Source organism: Lineus longissimus, chromosome 1 (genome assembly GCF_910592395.1).
Source record: "Lineus longissimus chromosome 1, tnLinLong1.2, whole genome shotgun sequence".
Classification (NCBI taxonomy): domain Eukaryota; kingdom Metazoa; phylum Nemertea; class Pilidiophora; order Heteronemertea; family Lineidae; genus Lineus; species Lineus longissimus.
Genome location: NC_088308.1, coordinates 15,307,190 through 15,329,697, shown reverse-complemented (window position 1 = coordinate 15,329,697; position 22,508 = coordinate 15,307,190). Strand labels below are relative to the sequence as shown.

Genomic DNA, 22,508 nt, shown 5'->3' with positions numbered 1-22,508 from the left:
CCTCCTTTCATGAGACCACCATTGCCCAAATTTAATGACAAAATGATGCAAAGAAGAAACTTAACATTAAAGATAACTAATCCTCTCTTCTGCATCTTGAAACTCTTTAACAGTGAAACACTAACATTGAAACAAGAACACTAATAACAAACAGACAGTCAATTGTTGAAGGGTGTAAAACACAATGCCAAATTCAAATTCTTGCAAGTGGTGCTGTTGAACTTTTCAAGTGGAAGGAATCAAACTTATTTTCATTCGTGACGTTATTTGCTAATGATTGTTTACACCATTCAACAGCTTAACATGTTCATCAAACCCGATTGACTGGAGAAGTGAAAGCAGATTTTTCCTGAATGACAACAGCATGGATGTACATTTACAACAGACAAATTGATGACAAACTTCTAGTTAAACCAATCACAATCTTGCAGGAAGATGTCCTGTAATAGGTTAAGTTTACACCTTAAAGACTGGCATTGGTCATGCTGCTCAAATTACATACTTTATCAGCTTTTTAGCTCACCTCTTAGCAGAGGTGAGCTTATCCCATACCGTGGCGTCCGTCGTCCGTCGTCGTCGTCGTCGTCCGTCGTCGTCCGTCGTCCGTTAGCAGGGCACGTTTTGTAACTGTTAGAGCTATTGAGTTGAAACTTGGTACACATGTACCCTTATGTAATGACACCTTGGAGACCAAGTTTCGGTCCGATTCGTTTCATGGTTTGGCCACCAGGGGGCCAAACGTTAAAAGTGAAAATATGCAATATCTCCCTTAATAGTAGTCGGGAAATTTTGAAAAAAATATGGTAGGTACTTCTAGCAAAGGTGCATCATATATCCTCCGGGTTTTTGATTTGACCTCTGTTTCAAGGTCACAGAGGTCAAATGGTGTAAATTGGCCGTTAGGATGTAACGATGGCACGTTTCTAAACTGCAATGACTATTGATACCAAATTTGGTACACATTTACCCCTTAGTCAGGTGATCTCAGGGATCGAAGTTTGGTCCAATATGATTCACCACTTGACCACCAGGGGGCAAAATCCAAAAACCTTAAAAATGTGATTATTCCATAACTTCTTGCCCGATTGCCACCAATTTGATATCATGGGTACATCTAACCACCATACAGTATATGTCACACAGGTTTTTAATTTGACCTTCTTGTCAAGGTCACAGAGGTCAAATGGCGTAAATTCGCCGTCAGGCCGTTACTATGGCACGTTTCTTAACTGCAATGACTATTGATCACAAATTAAGTACACATGTACCCCTTGGTCAGGTGATCTCAGGTACCGAAGTTTGGTGCGATCTGATTTGCCGTTTGGCCTCCAGGGAGGGGGCCAAATCCTAAATTCTTCAAAATGCCATTATTCCTAGTAATGACTTGCCCGATTGGCACCAATTTTATATCATAGGTACATCTAATTCTAACAACCATTCAATGTGTCACCCGGGTCTTCTTTGATTTGACCTACTTTTCAAGGTCACAGAGGTCGAATGTACTGTAAATTGGCCATTTTGGGGAAATTGTAATTGCTTGGACCTACATCAAACCTAACACTACATGACACAATACCATGCTCTTTATCCATCTTTCCTCCACATGAGGTGAGCACAATGGCCCTGGCCATTTCATTGGTATTATCTTTTACTGTTACAGCGACTCTAAAAATGAGATGATGGTAAGTTCTGTGCGTGATGTCTGGCACAAAAGAACTCTTGTGGGGGTACTGATGAGGCTATTCCCGGCTTTATAAGCTTCATTGATGGCTTGGAAGCCCGTCCAGACCCAGGCCAGGGTCAGGGAAAATAAACTATCCATCCAAAGGTCATCCAAAATTACCAGAAAATGCCTATTATTGAGCCATGTCACTTAGTAGGCCCTGGTGTTTTGGACCGTGAAGATCCACATTGTAATGTGTATATGATTTCTTTTCCTGAACTATGGCAGCCTTTTACAGGCAAATCTGGCAAAAAAAGTGCCTAAACATAGGCAACTAAAATTACCAAACAAACAAGAGATATATCATTATGAGAAAGTTTATTTTCGCAGAGGATATACAGAGAAATTTCTGAATTAAGAATCAGCCGGATTGCCCAACAGAGGTAGTAGACATCTCAGTCACCTGGATCTGTTCGGAAGTGAAGCATCATGGCTCATGCTTTACTGTTTGAGCACATCCACACAAATCGATAGTATTCCTGGATAATATCAATGACGATATGGTGGAACACATGACATACCTCCAGTCTCATAACAATAACATAACATAACACTCACTCAGTCACTGTCACTCTGACATGTCTGATGACTATTCTACCAGTAGCTTTATCAAAAGGCTCAAAATCATCTGGTCATTTGGCCACAAGTTGTAGAAATTATAGTCAGACTAAGCATATTCATCAACAGAACTCAAACAGGCTACCATCATGCCATTCTCACTTTTAACCACAATTTTTTTGAGACACGCTGTGCATTAAAATATTTTTACAATATCGTGTCGTGCACGCAATTGCCGCGAAAAACGGCTTGATTAACATCACGTGATCCAAAACGTCATAAATATTAATGAGGTTTCTTCGAAAAATCACCAAATTAAGTGCCAAAAAAGAAATATTTAGGAAACCGGGTGCTCAAATGTTTTAAAAGATATGAATTCATTTAGGATTGGTCAACCACTTCGCAAAAAATCAATTTACCAAATATCGTCGCAAAGTGGGAAAATATCTTTGAGTGAGGTATGTTCAGCGAAGATTGCCACAGCTGTTTCAGCTAAGCCTAAACATGACATCGAAATAAAGCATTCTGCCTACTAGCCTGCTGCCCAACGATTGGTCTATGCGAAAAGCCTGTTAACCGCTATGTAAACATTGTCGCCAATACACATCTCACACATTATCGCAATACCCATTCAGCCAAAGGGTTAATGCATTGGCGTCGTTCAAACATCAGCGTGCTTCTGTACACGTGCTCGAATTAGATACGACGGTTTTCATTGGCTCATAAGTTGTGTCACATGACCATTCACCCGGCTTGAAAATTTCATGAAATTTGGACCAAAATTAACGAAACAGTGGCAATTTCCATGCTTTTTATCGATTTTTCGACAAGTTACAGATTTCGGAATTCCTCAAGACTAGATAGCCAGGTAGGCATAATGTCATATATCATAAATACCCCGGCTGTTTTGCATAACTCATTTCAGTTTCGTACAGAATTGTGCGTTTATTCTGAAATTTCTCAAACTTTGATCTGCTCAAATTAAAAATGGCCGACTTGCAGACGGAGATTGAGATGGGGTGCCAAGTTCATCGTACAACATCAAATTCCCTTCATCGTTATTTAGCAAAACGAGTTACTTCCAGTATTCATTTAAATCTTTACTTTTAAAATATATATCTATTTTATGTTAGTTTGCTGTATATTCATGCAGAAAATGCATTTGAAAAACAAATGTCTAAAAATAGTTGAGTTTTGAAGTTCGATGGTCGGGTCTATTTTGGTGAAAGGGGTACAGCATGGGTAATAGTACAATAATAAGTCATGATCGTGCTTATGAACAAGCCATGAGTTAGCATATACCATAGTTTATGTTGAAAATATCTTTACAGATGTAATTGATAAATATAGTCTTAAGAATTCGCCAAATATAGAAAAGTTCTTGGTATATTATCCACCTGTTAGCAAAATGAACTCGCCCATTGACCCACATTCCAGTTCGTTGTGGTATTTTTGTACAGGGTGATGCCAAAACAGTGCCTTTTGTTGACTGGTAAACATTCCTTCAGTTACTAAAATGCCTTTTCTTTAATTTCAGCTGGTTGCATGGTGTGTAATGCAGATAACTTCTCGACTTAATCCGGCTGATGTGATGCTTTAGTTGATTCAAGAGGCTACATGTATATAGGCCCAGTACGTCGACATCACTGATCCGGCAGTGAACAAGATAAGTGGTAAGTTAAGTAAGTTAAGCGATGTTTCCCTTCATCTATGTATTCACAAACAGATGATTGAAATCATTATACTGTATTCCCGTAGGCTTTGTATGCATGTATTCTATTCTAATAAATTACTCTTTATTTCAGGTTCAGCCTCCAAGATGTGTCAACAGAAATGCAACCGACATTATAGACAGGCGTGATTACTACTCTGATTTTGGATTGATGGTAAGTTCCGAGGCTATTTTGATTGCAATTAAATATTATTTGAATCTACATTGAAATAAAAGTGGACATCTGTAGGATACTTCCTTTCTTTCTCTAGATTTTACACTGGTCAGTGTCAGAATTGAATTAGAATAGAAGCTGTGTCTGTTGGAGCCACCCCCAGTTACCCCCCCCCCTCCCCCATTTAGCCACTGCCATTATGTTTACACTCGCCTTTACAATTCCAGGTATACTCGTCTTCAAAATGGACCTGACTAGGAATGATGATGGTGACTTCCCTCCTCAGAAAAAAGCTCGGTTGGATTCGAAAGTTGGTGCAGGCGGTCATAAGCGATATTTCGGTCGTAAACGCAAGAAGTCCAAGAAATCCACTGGCAAATCAGGAAAACGTATATTCAATGTCGGCGACACGTGTTTGTTCAGATTGGACTCAAACGTTTATCTTGGAACCGTTCTTAGTCAAGTTGATGAACATCATTTCCAAATTGAGGACTATACAGGAACAGTGCGCACCTGCTATTCTGATTACATATACGAAGGACTACGAGTTTCGCTTGATTGTTTGCCTGGTAGAAGTGACATTGTTTATGTGCTATTTAGTGAGAGATCAGGCCTTGTAAAACTAGGAAAGACAATTTGTATTAGTAATGAAAAGATGTGGGTGAGTTTTGATAACTCTGGACTTGAGTTTAGTGTGCCATTTGATGAGGCCTTCCTTATCAACGAACGTAGTAAGGGACTAGGGCTTGGGAATATGGGAGTTGTTGGAGAGCAGTGTGATGAAAATGGTACCGGAGATAGGTGTACTCGCGAGGCTGTGCACCTATTCACCTGCATGTTGAATCGATTGACCGAGGAAACGATCCTCACACAATCGGACTATCGTGATCGCGCTAGCCAGATTCGGGAGCTGTACATGCAGGACATTCAAATGCGAGACAATGCCATCCTTGAACTGAAACAGCAACACTTGGCTGACACCGTGACAATTAAGGAACTTGGTGGCGAGTGGTTTCGTCGGTGGAGTACGTTAAATGAGTCAACCAAATGTCCAGTGCTCAAAATAAGCGGTATCGCATCGCAATTTGCGACAGAAATTTTAGGAATTGCGATATAAACGATCTTGGGCAAAAACAAAATCGCGATACATCTATTTTTAGCTACACCCCGTAATTTTCAAGCTAACAGGGGTTGACAAATCCGCTCGCCAATACTTGACTTGCCAAACTCAGCTCGACGCCGAACTGCAGCGCCACTCGCGGACAAAGATAGAACAACTCGACATTTTTTTCACCGGTTTTCTCGCTGCGCATGCGTACCAGCGGAAATCAACAAAAGATGACGCTGGTACGCATGCGCAGCGAGAAAACCGGTGAAAAAAATGTCGAGTTGTTTTATCTTTGTCCGCGAGTGGCGCTGCAGTTGGGCGTCGAGCTGAGTTTGGCAAGTCAAGTATTCGCCAAAGGCGAGTAGAAATACAGTCTTGGCACTTAAAATGAAAAAAGTATGCGTTTTCTGGCGATACAAATATGTTTTAAAATACCAGTTTACTCACCGCGCCGCCATAGCATGCATGCATGTACATGATATAATGAAATACATTGTTTGGATCCAAGTTATCCTAGTCCCCAGCGCTTTTGAAGTACGGTGAATGAGTGGTCTACTGGATTGCGTATCAGCAGCGGGAACAAGGTTCTTTGACAGTGGGAGGCAAATAGAATGTCCGCAGGTGTGGCGCAAGGCATCATATGGGTGGTTGTTCTAATTTACTCCCACTGAAACGATTGTCAAAATGCGCAGTTGCTCAGTGCGCATCTGTCGTCTGCTCCAAATGGACCATTTTGGAAACCGCACTCCCGCATTACCACTTGCCACAGCACGCAAGCGATCGGCAGAAACACCCCAGGCCCTTCCAAAAGATGCCAAGAAGGCATACGAGGAGACAAGACAGCGTTTAGTAAAGGATGATTGGAAAACGCACAATATTCACAAGTCAGATTAGCGTAAAACAGCCTACAAAACGCACGTGGTTTTGACTGGTCTTGGTGATATCTGCTTTTATATTGATTTCTCTTGGTCTAGCTCTGTTTGTGAATAAAAGAGGATGTCACAATATGTAATAGGAAGATTTTGGCGCTAGTTTCTGACGCACATGTTCCCGTCAAAGCGTAGTAGAGTTGCTAAATTTTGTTTTCCAGTGGCAATATCTCGCAAGCTTTTATTCAAGACTAAAATAAACTTATTTTTTCTTGTGATTCATTTATCATTTTCACCAGTTTCTGATAAATAAAGGCAAATAACAATGAAAGTAAGTCTTTTTTATTCATTTATTGAAATATCAACGCACGTTGGTCCGATGTCGGAAAAAGTTGCTATACATAGCTTCAAAACTGCTATACAAGTCAAGACCTTGTATAGCAACTTTGCTATACAAGTGAAAAAAGTTATTTTGAGCCTTGAATGTCTGCAGGAGAAACTTGTTGCGACAATCAAGGAGAGTGAAGGCTACTGTGGAGAAGTCCATCGCCTGCAAAGGCAACTGTTTGTGCAGGAGAGGGTGCACTCAAAAACTGTTGAGAAATTAGAAGGTGAAATTTCTAAACTCAAAGATCATGTAGTCAGGTTAGAAACTGAGAGTATGTTGAACAGTATGGTCAAGGACAGTCTAGTTCATGAAGCTGCAGAGAAGGACAAGGAAATTACAGATTTGAAGTGTAAGTTAGGAAAGTTAACTGGCAAGGACATGTTAGAAAAAGTTGGGCAAAGTCCAGATGGTGTTATTGATGTTCGCAGTACTGCCGCGAACAAGCGGTTAGCCCAGTATGTCAGAGTTGTCAAACCAGTCATACCATCGTCTAAAGCAAGCGAGAGGTCATTGAGTGAAAGGTCACTTGTTTTGAAGAGAGTCCTTGAGTTGGTTTCTTGCTCCAAATCTCCATCTGAGGAAGATCTTGTAGCGACTCTTACCCAGTTTGTTCGGGCAAATCCATCGATTACCATGGAAGCGTGTAAGGCAGCATCAGTCTGCAATGTTGCAACATTGTCACCAGGCGATTGTGTTGATTTGAAACTCCCTATGAGTAGGTTCCGAGATTTGAGGACGTTTCTTGGTAATAAGGGTGTGAATGTTTTCGCTAGTGAACCCCTCATGAGGGATGAAATGAGGGAACGGATTCCGATTGACTCTCTCATTGACGTTGGTATTGCCATGCTGCCCAAAAATGGTGGTTCTTCTGATACTTCACCTGTGGCCTTCTGTCGTGTAAAGGATCTCCGGGCATCAGTTGAAGATTTCTGTAGGCGAAACATGGCGTCAGTTGGTGAATTGGGTGGGGATGGTTCCATTTCCTGAGGAATTCAAAGACCAGGTCTTCTTGAAATTGGGGGGTGACAAGGGGGGGTCCAGTTCAAAGCTTGTGATGCAATTGGTCAATTTTCCTAGATGCAATATGCACTATTGCATCTAGGAAAATACTGAAATTTTGGGCATGTTTGAGGCTTTCGATTCTTCTGATAACGTCTGGGAAATGTTTTCCCCTTTGCGGGAATGTGTTGGTGCTATCGATGGTCATTCTATTTCTCTACCTTCTCCGTTGACTGATAGCATTTTGAGTGTTTTTCTATTCGGTGACTATGCATGGTTGTGCAATATTTTAGGTCACCAAGGTGCAGGAAGTAGCTTTCCTTGTATCTTTTGCTTGTTGCCTCTCAACAAACTCCGAGAGAGTAGGGGCAAAGCTCACACTCCTTGTGTATATGATGATTTGTCTAAGGATTGGGTTCCAAATGTTGAAGGAAAGTTTGTTGCTAGGTCTTCGCACATGTACAAAGCCGATTTGGCTAGTTTCTTGAATGACAAAAGGAATCCAGAATGCAGAAGGTCTAACGGTAAATACCACAATAGTGTTGTTAGGGATATGCTTTTTCCGGTTCCCTTGGATCAGGCTGTTCCACCGGTTTATGCCTGTTTCGCCTATTCCTGTTTCGCCTATTCCTGTTTCGCCTACAAAATTCCTGTTTCGCCTATTCCTGTTTCGCCTATTCCTGTTTCGCCTACTTTCCAGTACCCCTACAATAAATCGACTCTCCCACGGGGAACCTTAGGGATGCATGTCCATTTTATGGGGAAAATGTGAGGGGACAATTGGATGATGTTAACGATGTGATGACAATTTGACTAATCAAATGCCATCAACTTTGTTATGCCATGACCGTTTTGAAAGAGTCACCTTGAAAGCGGGGACAGTCCGGGACTTATTTGACCATAGGACCATAGGACCATACTGACACACAGTAAAAACTAATGGATTAAGTAGAGTAAAGCAGTCGTTTATTTTATGAAAACTGAATTCATGAGTTTTTGATAAAAATACATAATATTGTACATTCTCATAATTATTTGATCAAAATCAGCTGTGTAAAACCCATGTCATAATATACATGTAGGTACAGCACATATAAAGTCAAACAAGGTGGAAAATACATATCATGATATTATGTCAGACAAGGTAACTGATGGCATCAACGTAACTCATTATGTCCCTCTCTCCATTGACGTATTGTTTCAATGCGTACATATGTGGCTCTCCTCGGGTTTGGTCGGTCAGTAAGGGAAGGTTCATATTCCTACGTCTGTGGGGAGGTTAGCAATACATTTGAATAGGCGAAACAGGAATTAGGTGAAACAGGAATAGGCGAAACAGGAATAGGCGGAACAGGAATAGGCGAAACAGGAATACACCGTTCCACCTCCCCTGCATATTTTCCTTGGATTAGTCAAAACTGCTTACGAGATGCTTGAGACTGAGTGTGTCAACATTGACCGTCTCAAGATGGCTGAGCATGAGAATGCAGAGGTTCAGAAAGTCTACGATAGTTGGAAAGGTCTCACTGACAGTGTTGTCGACATTGATGATAAGCTATCTTGTGCTAAGTCAGACTTCTCTGACAAGGACAGTTTTGTCAAGGATTTGATGAAAAATAAGAGGAAAAACAGCGTCTTTCGAGCTAATTGTGCTAGTCCTATTTGTGTTGTTCCACTGACAGATGAAGATGAGCCTGAAGGTTTCTGGGTTCAGTGTGACTTCTGTCATCGTCATGTCCATTCTAAATGTGCTGGTCTGAAAGCAAAAGGTGCAGATGTTGATGATCACGATGATGATGAGTTCAAGTGTTATCTATGTCAGGGTGTTCGTACAAAGGACAAGCTTGTTGATTTTCACAAGGCATCACTCAAAGCATCCAAGGCTGAGCTACAGCAGGTAGAAAAGGAACACGCGAGTCTCCATTCCAGGTTGGATGTGGTTTTTGCTAATGTAAAGAAGCACCAAGGTCCTCTAGAACTTCAACTAAACAACATGCTAGAAAAGGACTTACTTGTTTATAAACAGGCCTACCACAGCAATGCATTTATTGGTAATCATTGTCGCAAAATTATTGAAAAACCCCACGGCTTGGTCGGTGTTCTCAGTCAACACGGTTTCCCTGACATTCATGATAAGTATCTAGAATTGTTCAATCGAATGGCCAGGATCTATAATCTTATTTCAATTTCTCGCTTCCTCACTGAAGAGGAAATTCGAACTCTCTCTGTTGAATGCTGGAGTTATGGTTTTTGGTTTCCAGTCAATTTTCCGTCTTGTTCTATAACCGTGAAATTTCACCTGCTTACATATCATATTCCTGACTTCGCGTTTAAGTGGAAAACTGTTGGTTTAATGGGTGAGCAGGGTGCAGAGAGCATCCACAAGCTTGTCAACCTCGACAAGAGGACATATGCCTGTGTCAGGGATTCTGAACTTCAGATGAAGTTGTTGTATTCCAATCATGCCCTTCGCACTACTGCGAATCTAGGCAATTTGAAGAAGAGCGAGAGAACTTGCAAGAAAGTCATGGAAACTGGCAAGGAATGTCCTGGTCGTCTAAAAAAGTGTCCTGCTAACAACAATGAAAGGATGTGTCAGAGCTGCTTCAAGCATTTGATCACCAAGTAAACTCCCCTTGCTTTAATTAGGAGTACTGCGCATGATTTTCGACTCTGACTGACTCTGGCTGGCACATACATACTTTGTGTATTGTTCATTTCCCTTTTGTTTGATTATTTACTGTAGATTTAGTTTCTAGTCTAAACTTGAACTGTGATTTTAATAAATTGAGCTTACAGTTCCACAATTTGACAACAATATTTGCGTATACTTTTAGTAAGAAGAATTGTTCATTTGTCTGTCACTTTTATTAAAAGAAAGTTAAAGTTGAAACTTCTATAGCAAGGAATATGAAGATGTGAACTTTGTATTATTATTTTTTGAATGTATGAGTCTATTGAATGTAAATTAAATGTATATTGTGAATAATTAATAATAATAATATTGTGTACATTGAAATCATGACTTTTTCATTTTTGTACTGGTACTGCCTTGATATGTTGTCCTCTGTGACTGTTGTCTCATCTCTCGGAATAACAAGACCCCAAGCTGGATGAGACACCTACATCCCCTGCATATAAAAGATAGGTTGTGACATAATGTCCTCTGTGACTGTTGTCTCATCTCTCTTAATAACAAGGCCTCAAGCGGGATGAGACAACTACATCCCTTGCCTATGATAATAAAGGTTGTAACATATAATGTCCTCTGTGACTGTTGTCTCATCTATCTTAATAACAAGACCTCAAGCGGGATGAGACAACTACATCCCTTGCCTATGATAATAAAGGTTGTAACATATAAGGTCCTCTGTGACTGTTGTCTCATCTCTCTTAACAACAAGACCCCAAGCTGGATGAGACAACTACATCCCTTGCCTATGATAATAAAGGTTGTAACATATAATGTCCTCTGTGACTACTGTCTCATCTCTCTTAATAACAAGACCCCAAGCTGGATGAGACACCTACATCCCCTGCATATAAAAGATAGGTTGTGACATAATGTCCTCTGTGACTGTTGTCTCATCTCTCTTAATAACAAGGCCTCAAGCGGGATGAGACAACTACATCCCTTGCCTACGATAATAAAGGTTGTAACATATAATGTCCTCTGTGACTGTTGTCTCATCTCTCTTAATAACAAGGCCTCAAGCTGGATGAGACAACTACATCCCTTGCCTATGATAATAAAGGTTGTAACATATAATGTCCTCTGTGACTGTTGTCTCATCTCTCTTAATAACAAGACCCCAAGCTGGATGAGACACCTACATCCCCTGTATATAAAAGATAGGTTGTGACATAATGTCCTCTGTGACTGTTGTCTCATCTCTCTTAATAACAAGGCCTCAAGCGGTATGAGACAACTACATCCCTTGCCTATGATAATAAAGGTTGTAACATATAATGTCCTCTGTGACTGTTGTCTCATCTCTCTTAATAACAAGGCCTTAAGCTGGATGAGACAACTACATCCCTTGCCTATAATAATAAAGGTTGTGACATGTCCTTGGTGACTGTTGTCTCAACTTCACTCCCGGAATTACAAGACCCCAAGCTGGATGAGACACCCGTTGTCCTGCCTATGATATCATAGGTTGTGACCTGTCGATTTTTGCAACTAACTGTCTCATCTTGGTAGGCCTACAATAGGACACATTTGTCCTGCCTATATATACTATAGGTTAAGACCTGTTCTTTGCGACTATTTGTCTCATTTGTGTACAACAGGGCACCAATCTTTCATACCACAACATAAGTAATGGGCATGGCATTTTCAAATGACGACCATTCTTCACAACGAATAACGAAGTAGGCCCGTTTAAAATGCCTTTTATTTGTCTTTGCCTGAGTGTAAACCTAATCTAATCACAGCCATACAAAGCTATGATATATGCAGAATATTAAAATGCTTTTTACAGAAGAATTGGTATCTGGGCTGAAACATAATAGAGGTGCAAACAATCATCAATATTTTTACAGAAAAACTCCATCAAAGTCATCTTTTATACACTACACAGTGCAGGCCCAAGCCTATCCAAGATGGCAGCCGGAATATAATACACAAAGCTTGGTTCAGGTCAAGTTGGTTCTAATAAACGCATGCAATCTTAATTACTACTAACACAATTAAGGGGCATACATGGGTGGATTCAGGCCTTTATGTAATCCTTAAGCGGTTGGGGTGAGGAACTGGGTTGTTTATTGGGGTAGCAATTAACACCTTCATGCCAGCACCTCCCTAAAAAGCGGCGTCTGGTGCCGTCTGATTAAACTTGCGTTTCTATTCTAGCTGAAACAGCTGTGTTGCGAAAATATCATCTTTCGAAAAATTGATCAAACTCGGTTGATTTTGCTTGGAATTTGATGAAATAAACACCAATTTTTTTTTTCAATAACTAACAATTTCGCCATCTTTGATCAATCGCTCTCCCCGAACAGTCGTGCATGCTACAGAGGTTTTAGTCTCTGCCACAAATAAGGCGCGTTGTTAGTACCAGATTTTTACCGATAGGTGACAGTAGCAGCGCAACGCAGAGAGAAACGCTTTTTGAGCGCTGCGAACGGGGGCGCGGCCAACTGACTGTAGAGGTGCTAATTTCATTCCTTACAACGCCTCAACTACAAGCAAGTTGCCACCATCTAGAAAAGCAGTTCCAAGGATGTGGATGAGGAAAGAACTTTCGATCTACAGAGAGGTGGTCGCTTCACTATGAAGTCCGCGACAATGATTGCTGCCCAGTCCTCATAAAACACGTGAGAAAGTGTCTACTCAGGTTTTATTTTCAAAGATCATATCGCTGATCATCATGTGACCTCTGACACTGAATTTCAGTCCGATCTGAATCTTGACTTGGACACCAGGGGGCCAAAACTAAGAAAGGTAAAAATTGCAATATCTTGCTTATTAGTGATTTGTTTTCGATGATGTATTTATGGTAGGTACTCCAAGCAAGGATACATCAATATCTTACGGGATTTTTATTTGACCTACTTTTAAAATGTCAAGAGGTAAATTGGTGTAAATTAACCCGTTGAGTGTAACAATGGCACCTTTCTTAATTTCTTAAGCTATGAAGCTATGAACTTGATACGCGTGATCCCCTATGGAAGATAACCTCTGTCACCGAAATTCAGTTTGATCTGATTCTCGACTTGGTCACCAGGGGGCCAAACTGAAAAGGTAAAAAGTGCAATATCTTGTTTGTCAGTGACTTGTTTTCGATAATATTTGTATGGTAGGTACTCCAAGCAAGGATAGATCACATTTCATATGACTTTTTGAATTGACCTACTTTTCAAGGTCAAAGAATTTAAAAACGGCACGTTTCTTATCAGCAGAAGCTAACAACTTGATCACCTGACCTTATAGGTCAGATAACCTCTGACACGAAATTTCAGTCCAATATGATTCCTGACTTGGCCACCAGGAAGCCAAAACTGAAAAGGTAAAAAAGTGCCACCTCATTTATTAGTGACTTTTTTCGATAATATTTTCATGGTAGGTACTCGAGCAAAGATACATCACATTTCATAACGATTTTGACATGATCTATATACTATACATGCAGTATGTTTTTGGCTCACCTTAGGGGGGTCTATACGATAGCTCTGTGTCCGTTGTCATCGTTGTCGTTGTCGTCCGTTGTATCCTGTGGCACGTTTCTTAACCCCTTGTGTTATGAACCTGAAACTTTGTATACATCATGCTCAAGGTCATATGTACCCTGACACTGAATTTTGCTCTGGTCTGATTCTTGACTTTGCCACCAGGGGACTAAAACCGAAAAGTTAAAATGTGCAATATCTCATTGTCCCCCGGAGCTTGTGTAGGGGGACATGGTATTAGTACATGGCACCAACTTTGTGCTTGTTTCAACCCTACAGCTTCTAAAGGACTCAAGCAATTTAATCGATATTTGGTGGAAGGAGTGAAGGACATCTGAAGATGTGTCCCACTAAAAATCATCCCGGTCAGATTCCCAGCCTGGCCAGTAGGGGGCAAAATGTTGCGCCGCTCAGCACTCCCTGGACGCACGTTTCCTGTCCACTCTGTAACTTCTGAACGACAAAATATTTTGAATTGAAATTTGGTGTGCTGATAGAGGGTGGGCCAAAGGTCTGTCGCGTCGAAAAATCGGCCGTGTTTGATTCTCCATTTGGCCGCCAGGGGGCCAAAACCAAAAACACATAAAGTGCTAGAACTCGCTCAATATTCGTCCGATTTTTACCATATTTTGATGGTAGACTAAGCTAACATAGATACATGATATATCACCCGGGTTTTTAGTTTCATTCATTTTACTGCCCTATAGGGGGCGCTTCCTGAAAATCATAAAAATTCCCTTCCGCTCTGTAACTTCTGAACGACAAAATATTTTGGATTGAAATTTGGTGTGCTGATAGAGGGCGGGCCAAAGGTCTGTCACGTCGAAAAATCAGCCGTGTTTGATTCTCCATTTGGCTGCAAGGGGCCAAAACCAAAAACTCATAAAGTATCTTTACCAAATTTTTATGGTAGACTAAGCCAACAAAGGTACACAATATATCACCAGGGTTTTTAGTTTCATCCATTTTTTCTGCCCTATAGGGGCGCTTCCTGAAAATCATAAAATTCCCTTCCACTTTGTAACTTCTGAACGACAAAATATTTTGGATTGAAATTTTGTGTGCTGATAGAGGGTGGGCCAAAGGTGTCTCGCGTCGAAAAATCGGCCGAGTTTCAGTCTAGATTTGCCACCAGGTTCCAAAACAGTGTTAGAACTCGCTTAATATTTCTCTGATCTTTACCAAATCTTTATGGTAGACTAGGCTAACAAAGGTACACGATATATCTCTCGACCTTTTAGTTTCATACATTTTTCTGCCCCATAGGGGGCACTTCCTGAAAATCTTGAAAATTCCCTTCTGCTCTGTAACATCTGAACGACAAAATATTTTGGCTTGAAATTTGGTGTGTCACGTTACTTGGGCACCCAACTGAACCATAAACTTCAGTCAATGATAGCCATCAACACCACATGGATTCAAACTACACATTTTTCAAAAAACACCCAACAGGGACGGGGGACATTCAACGCTATGCTTGTTTATTACTGATTTGTTTTTGACAAAAATTTTATGGTAGGTACCCCTAGCAAGGATATAATGCGGGTTTTTGATTTGACCTACTTTTCAAGGTCACAGAGGTCAAACTCTAAAATTTCACCGATAGTGGCACGTTTTGTCTTTATTCGTCCTATAGTCTTTAAATTTGGTATGTAGACACCTGTAATGTAGCTCTACATGTTGACAAAAAATCAGGTCGATGTGGCATATTTTTCAAGGTTACAGAGGTCAAATGGTGTGAATTGGCCGTTTGTGTGTAAATATGGCATGTTTCTTAACCACTAAAGCTATGAACTTTAAACTTGGTACACATGACCCCCTAGGTCAGATAACCTGTGACACTGATTTTCGGTCCGGTCTGATTCTTAACTTGGCCACCAGGGGGCCAAAACCAAAAATTTGAATAGTGCCATATCTCGCATATTACTGATTAGTTTTTCGTAAAAATTTTATGGTGGATACTCTTAGCAAGGATACATCACATATGATACGGGTTTTTGATTTGACGTACTTGTCAAGGTCACAGAGGTCAAATGGCGTAAATTGGCCATTTGAGCGTAACTGTGGAACGTTTGTTAACCCCTTAGGCTATGAACTTGAGACTTTGTACAAATGACCCCCTAGGTCAGCTTACCTCTGACCCTGAATTTCAGTCTGGTCTGATTCTCGACTTGGCCACCAGGGGCCAAAAGTGAAAACCTAGAAAGTGTGATATCTCGCTTATTAGTGATTCGTTTTCAATAACATTTTTATGGAAGGTTCTCCTAGCAAGGATACATCACGTATCATATGAGTGTTTGATTTGACCTGATTTTCAAGGTCACAGAGGTCAAATGGTGTAAATTGGTCGTTTGATTGTAATGTAACTATAGCACGTTTCTTAACCACTAAAGGTATGAACTTGAAATTTGTTACACATGACTCCCTACGTTATGTAACCTCGGACACCAAATTTCGATCTGATCTGATACTCAACTTGGCCACCAGGAGTCCAAAAACTAAAATAGGTAAAAAGTGCAATATCTCGTTTATTAGTGACTTGTTTTTGATGATATTCTTATGGTACTTACTCCAAGCAACGATACATCACATGTCATACCGACTTTGGTTTGACCTATATACTATACATGTACAATGTTTCTTAACCTGGATGAATTCCAAAGCACCAAATATCTATATGGTGAGCACAATGGCCCCTGGCCGTTTCATTTAACCTGGATGAATTCCTACCACAAAATATCTATACAGTCAGTTGGCCGCGCCCCCATTTCCGCGTAATTCTCTCTGCGCTCTGACGTCACTGCATATAATTACGAGCTCATTATCGCATAAATTTAAGCGTGAAAAATATGAAGTTGGAAATCGATCCTAAACTAACCAAAATCTTTCTGAATGACATGTAAACTGAACATATTATTCTAGATGAAACATCAATTAGTAGTTTCATTAAGAAAAAAGTGTAAAAAGTCCTGAAATTTGCTGTTTGAACAGCGGTCGTCGCCCGAAAATTTGCAATTTTTTCACGTGTTTTTGTTGAATAAATGCATGTAACTCATCAAAAACATCACGCGTGCTTGGAGGTAATGACTGATATTTATTGTTATATGTATCTATGACTGAATAACGCGATAGTAAAAATGATTATTTCCGTCGCACGGCTGGAAAATACATTTAAATTGCCTCTGATTTTTGTCAGAAAATGTTGCAGCCGGATTTAGGTTCCGACCACACCCGAAGTTGAGCCGAAGAGCCCGAACACTAGGATCGCCACCATCGCTACAAAACGTGTTCTAAAATACTGATTATGAAAACTTGTCCAATAGCCCATCCCTCCTTTCATGAGACCACCATTGCCCAAATTTAATGACAAAATGATGCAAAGAAGAAACTTAACATTAAAGATAACTAATCCTCTCTTCTGCATCTTGAAACTCTTTAACAGTGAAACACTAACATTGAAACAAGAACACTAATAACAAACAGACAGTCAATTGTTGAAGGGTGTAAAACACAATGCCAAATTCAAATTCTTGCAAGTGGTGCTGTTGAACTTTTCAAGTGGAAGGAATCAAACTTATTTTCATTCGTGACGTTATTTGTTTACACCATTCAACAGCTTGACATGTTCATCAAACCTGATTGACTGGAGAAGTGAAAGTATTAGCTGAAAGATAAAGCAGATTTTTCCTGAATGATAACAGCATGGATGTACATTTACAACAGACAAATTGATGACAAACTTCAAGTTAAACCAATCACGATCTTGCAGGAAGATGTCCTGTAATAGGTTAAGTTTACACCTTTAAGACTGGCATTGGTCATGCTGCTCAAATTACATACTTTATCAGCTTTTTGGTATTATCTTTTACTGATACAGCGACTCTAAAAATGAGATGATGGTAAGTTCTGTGCGCGATGTCTGGCACAAAATAACTCTTGTGGGGGTACTGATGAGGCTATTCCCGGCTTTATAAGCATCATTGATGGCTTTGAAGCCCGTTCAGACCCAGGCCAGGGTCAGGGAAAATAAACTATCCATCCAAAGGTCGTCCAAAATTACCAGACAATGCCTATTATTGAGCCATGTCACTTAGTAGGCCCTGGTGTTTTGGACTGTGAAGATCCACATTGTAATGTGTATCTGATTTCTTTTCCTGAACTATGGCAGCCTTTTACAGGCAAATCTGCCAAAAAAGTGCCTAAACATAGGCAACTAAAATTACCAAACAAACAAGAGATATATCATTATGAGAAAGTTTATTTTCACAGAGGATATACAGAGAAATTTCTGAATTAAGAATCAGCCGGATTGCCCAACAGTAGTAGTAGACATCTCAGTCACCTGGATCTGTTCGAAAGTGAAGCATCATGGCTCATGCTTTACTGTTTCAGCACATCCACACAAATCGATAGTATTCCTGGTCAATATCAATGACGATATGGTGGAACACATGACATACCTCCAGTCTCATAACATAACATAACACTCACTCAGTCACTGTCACTCTGACATGTCTGATGACTATTCTACCAGTAGCTTTATCAAAAGGCTCAAAATCATCCGGTCATTTGGCCATAAGTTGTAGAAATTATAGTCAGACTAAGCATATTCATCAACAGAACTCAAACAGGCTACCATCATGCCATTCTCACTTTTAACCAAAATTTTTTTGAGACACGCTGTGCATTAAAATATTTTTACAATATCGCGTCGTGCACGCAATTGCCGCGAAAAACGGCTTGATTAACATCACGTGATCCAAAACGTCATAAATATTAATGAGATTTCTTCGAAAAATCACCAAATTAAGTGCCAAAAAAGAAATATTTAGGAAACCGGGTGCTCAAATGTTTTAAAAGATATGAATTCATTTAGGATTGGTCAACCACTTCGCAAAAAATCAATTTACCAAATATCGTCGCAAAGTGGGAAAATATCTTTGAGTGAGGTATGTTCAGCGAAGATTGCGAAAATATCATCTTTCGAAAAATTGATCAAACTCGGTTTATTTTGTTTGGAATTTGATGAAATAAACACCAATTTTTCTTTTAATAACTAACAATTTCGCCATCTTTGATGAATCGCTCTCCCCGAACAGTCGTGCATGCTACAGAGGTTTTAGTCTCTGCCACAAATATGGCGCGAGTTAGTACCAAATTTTTACCGATAGGTGACAATAGCAGCGCAACGCAGAGAGAAACGCTTTTTGAGCGCTGCGAACGGGGGGGGGGGGGGGGGGGGGGGGCGGCCAACTGACTGTATACAGTGAGCAGAATGGCCCCTGGCCTTTTATTGAAAAGAAGGCAACACTAATTATGATTGAATAAGATTTACAGTTTAAACTGCTGACGTCACTTTCATTCATGAAAACTGCGCCCGGAATCTTTTTTTGCTTGGCAGTTAAGAATGGGCACATTGATGAAATATGTTGCAATCAAACGAAAATACGGAATCCATTACTTGATCAGTCAAAAAAAACCCGCCTGTCTTTAAAATTGTATATATATCAGAGAAATTAGCGCTTAGTGCTTATCTGGGATCAACTATGTAAATTTCAGCCTGGTTGCTATTGTACGCTTTACATCATCATGAATCTTGTAGGACATGTCAAAAATGTCCTTATCAAAATTAACGCTTTTTCCAAACTTTCGTCATAAGAGGGCATGCAGTATCAACAACTTGACATCTACACATTGCTTACACTGCCTCATTTTTGATAACAATTGTTAAAATATGTGGACAATTTACTGTCTGTTGTTTTGTCTCTACTCTCCAAAGCCCAGATGAAAGCATCCTTTTACCAGAGACAATTGTATCACAAATTGGTTGTGGTCCACCACTTGTAAACAAAAACTACACCTATTGGACGAAGCTGGTACAAAACATGCAAACGTATGTTTACATTCTATGACCCATGACCTCTCACCCTAATCCATGATTGGACAGGTTGGTGATCTCATGTCAACAAAGACATGGGGTCTGAGGAACAGGTCGCACCATTGATGTGTCGTTGACGTTATGTTATCGCTCACCTCGTGAGCCTATGCGACGACCTGCCGTCCGTCATCGCCGTCGTTGTCGTCGTCATCCATTGGCTCCGTATGTTAGCGCGGCACGTTTTGTAACCGCTTGAGGTCTGGACTTAAAACTTTGTACACATATGTACCCTTAGGCCCTTGGGTGATTCACACCAAATTTCGTTCCGAAAATATTCTTGGTTTAGCCACCAGGGGGCGAAATGCAAAAAAAGAAAACTTGCAATAGGCCCCGTGATTTTGGACGGATTTTCATGAATTTTTTTTGTAGGTACTCCAAGCAAGGAAACATCATATATTTATGGGTTTTTGCTTTGACTTGCTTTTCAAGGTAACAGAGGTCGAAGTTTGTTAAATCACCGATATGTGGCACGTTTCGTTTCTATTTGAGCTAGAAGGTTCTAAACAAGCGTGGATGTGTATCTAGGGACTCTCTATTCTACCCCAAAAATTTGAATTCCCGCTACCGCCAGATGACATCACTTTCTAAGCAAAAATGAATAAACAGTATGTGGCAGTTGGTTTACAAAAAAATCAGTGTGTCTGGTAAGTTTTCACCTTGCAGGGTTTTAGATATCGGGCGTATGGGCGTATATACGCCCGTGGAAAAGAGCAATACGCCAGCTTTTCTGGGCCAAAAACGTATTGTGACACCCCCTAAATGAACATCTGATTTCAGCGTACGCTTTCTAATATCTGAAGGTGTATTCTGACGTCCAAAAATCCCGAGTCCCAATGTGTTTGGCGTCAAACTTAAAACTTTCACCGCCCGCCCGCCTCACACTCCTCAGCACGGATGGCACTTGATAGTCAGTCTTTCACAATTAGTTCCAAAATCCCCCACTGGCGCTACTCTACCATGCCCAAGTCCTGTAAAGGGGAGGACAGACACCCAAGAAAAATTGGCCAATGGTGATTAATTTAATTGACTGCAGATGTCTTGTCATATGTGAACGGTCCGGCAATTCACTTGGTCAATGAAATTATATATACTCTCACCCAGTCTTGGTGAGTTGGTGGGGAGTTCTATATTTTCGCCAAGATTGCCACCACAGGGAGGCTACTTCAGGTAGAATTGTCGTTTGCGAATGGTTCACCAACTGTTTCGAGCAAGGAAAATGTAAACAAGAGGTTTTGTTTTTAACTCTTTCAAGCCCTTTACACCAAGAAAGAATAAATTCATGATACTAGGCACTAGCTTTTTTAGCTATTTGAGTCTACATTTTAAGGTGGAGTTCCGATTATATGTTTTTGACATGTAAACCCGTACTTTGAAGATGGTTCCCTCCAAAAAATTTTCCTCCAGTGACGTCACAGACAGGTACAGGTAGCTAAAACTGTCTGTGCCTGACATTGGTGTGAACGCACAGTTGTTGAGGCCAGGAAGAGTGACTTGCCAGGTGACCCTACATCTGTTTTTGATCTTGGTGAGCAATAGACGGTAGTCTGTCCTCGGCTTTAATCATGCGGCTGGCCAATGAACGATGTTGCATGTACAGCTTTATGAATGAAAATGTTTTACTACGATAGTAGCTGACCATATTTGGCGGCCAGTGAAGTCATCCTAGTGGCACGTGCCCAGAGTGAGAGCTGTGATTGGTTACTGAATCTCAAGGTTACTGGTATTGAGAATATCTAATTACGAATTATGCACGGCAGTGCCACCAACGAGGAACTCGAGTACCAATCTGTCGTGCTTTGGCTCCATTGTTTAGGGGCTTTTTTTCGGAATTCAGGGGTTCCCGTCGGCTGTCCAGCTGTTGAAATGGAGCATGAATAATGAAGCCTGGAACAGCCATTATCAACTAAGACGACGAGGTGGCGAAATAGGACAAGCTCTACACTTACTCTGTGGTTTGAGATGCAAGAGAACTTTGGATCTTTGCAATGCCAGTTAAAACCCCAAACTCCCAAAATGGTGCATCAATAATGTTAAGGAAGTACTTAACTTCCTGACCAAAAAAGTTATCTAAAGCCCTGCACTTGGTCCTCGCCTTGCACTTTGCAACTGGTTGGTTGTCCCTGATGTGAAGCTGACTGCAATTACTGAATGGTTGTTTTGCCTAGGCTGGACCTTGTTCACTGGATTAGTTTGTCACAACCAACCTACACTTCAAAGAAATTAATGTAAAGGTCCAGGCTGTTTCTGGTTGTGAACAAGCATCTACTGGGCAGGTGTGTCTCATACTGTTCTTCAAAGGATTTGATGTAAAGGCCCATACTGTCTTAACTGTTTGCTCCAAGGTTGTGACCATGCATCGTCTTGACTGGTTTTTCACATCCTGCACTTCCAAGGAATTGATGCAAAGGTCCAGACTGCATTAACTAGTTGTCCTAGGGTGTGACCATACATCTAATGGACTGGTTTGTCTCAAGCTGAATGGATTTGATGGAAAGGTCCAGACTGTAGTAATTGGTTGTCTACAGGGTTGCGACTGTTAAGGATCCATGGCAACTTGTAAGATTTACTCTCTGTAACAACCTTCAACTTGTAATCACACTGATAACATGAAGTTATATGTGCAATCAGATGGACCAAACAGAGCTCCTCTTTTTCTTTTGATCTTACCAGCGGCAGTCTTGGAAAATGTTTTAAGCTCAGTTTTGTGACGGAGTATTGATATAAACTGCCCCAGGAAAGAAAGCTGCACTACCACACAACTACCTCTATGATCACAAAATTGACAAAAAATGACCAAAACTGTTCTCATATCCACTGCAAATTACATGCATTAACATTACCCAAGGTGAGCACTTGGTCCCTGGACCA

General features: G+C 40.6%; 1 protein-coding gene across 6 annotated transcripts in view; it reads left to right on the top strand.

The window, feature by feature from the left end:
• The window catches only part of LOC135488681 (H(+)/Cl(-) exchange transporter 7-like), a 353,896-nt gene that overhangs the window by 268,492 nt on the left and 62,896 nt on the right, over window positions 1-22,508 (top strand). Inside the window, exons 20-22 of one of the 6 annotated variants that reach the window (XR_010447011.1) lie at window positions 3,819-3,954; window positions 4,087-4,167; window positions 4,395-5,365. The exons of the other annotated variants lie outside the window; for them this stretch is intronic. The gene's annotated coding sequence lies outside the window, so the exon portion shown is untranslated. Of the gene's footprint in view, window positions 1-3,818; window positions 3,955-4,086; window positions 4,168-4,394; window positions 5,366-22,508 lie in introns of those variants that run through there. 6 annotated transcript variants of the gene reach the window in all.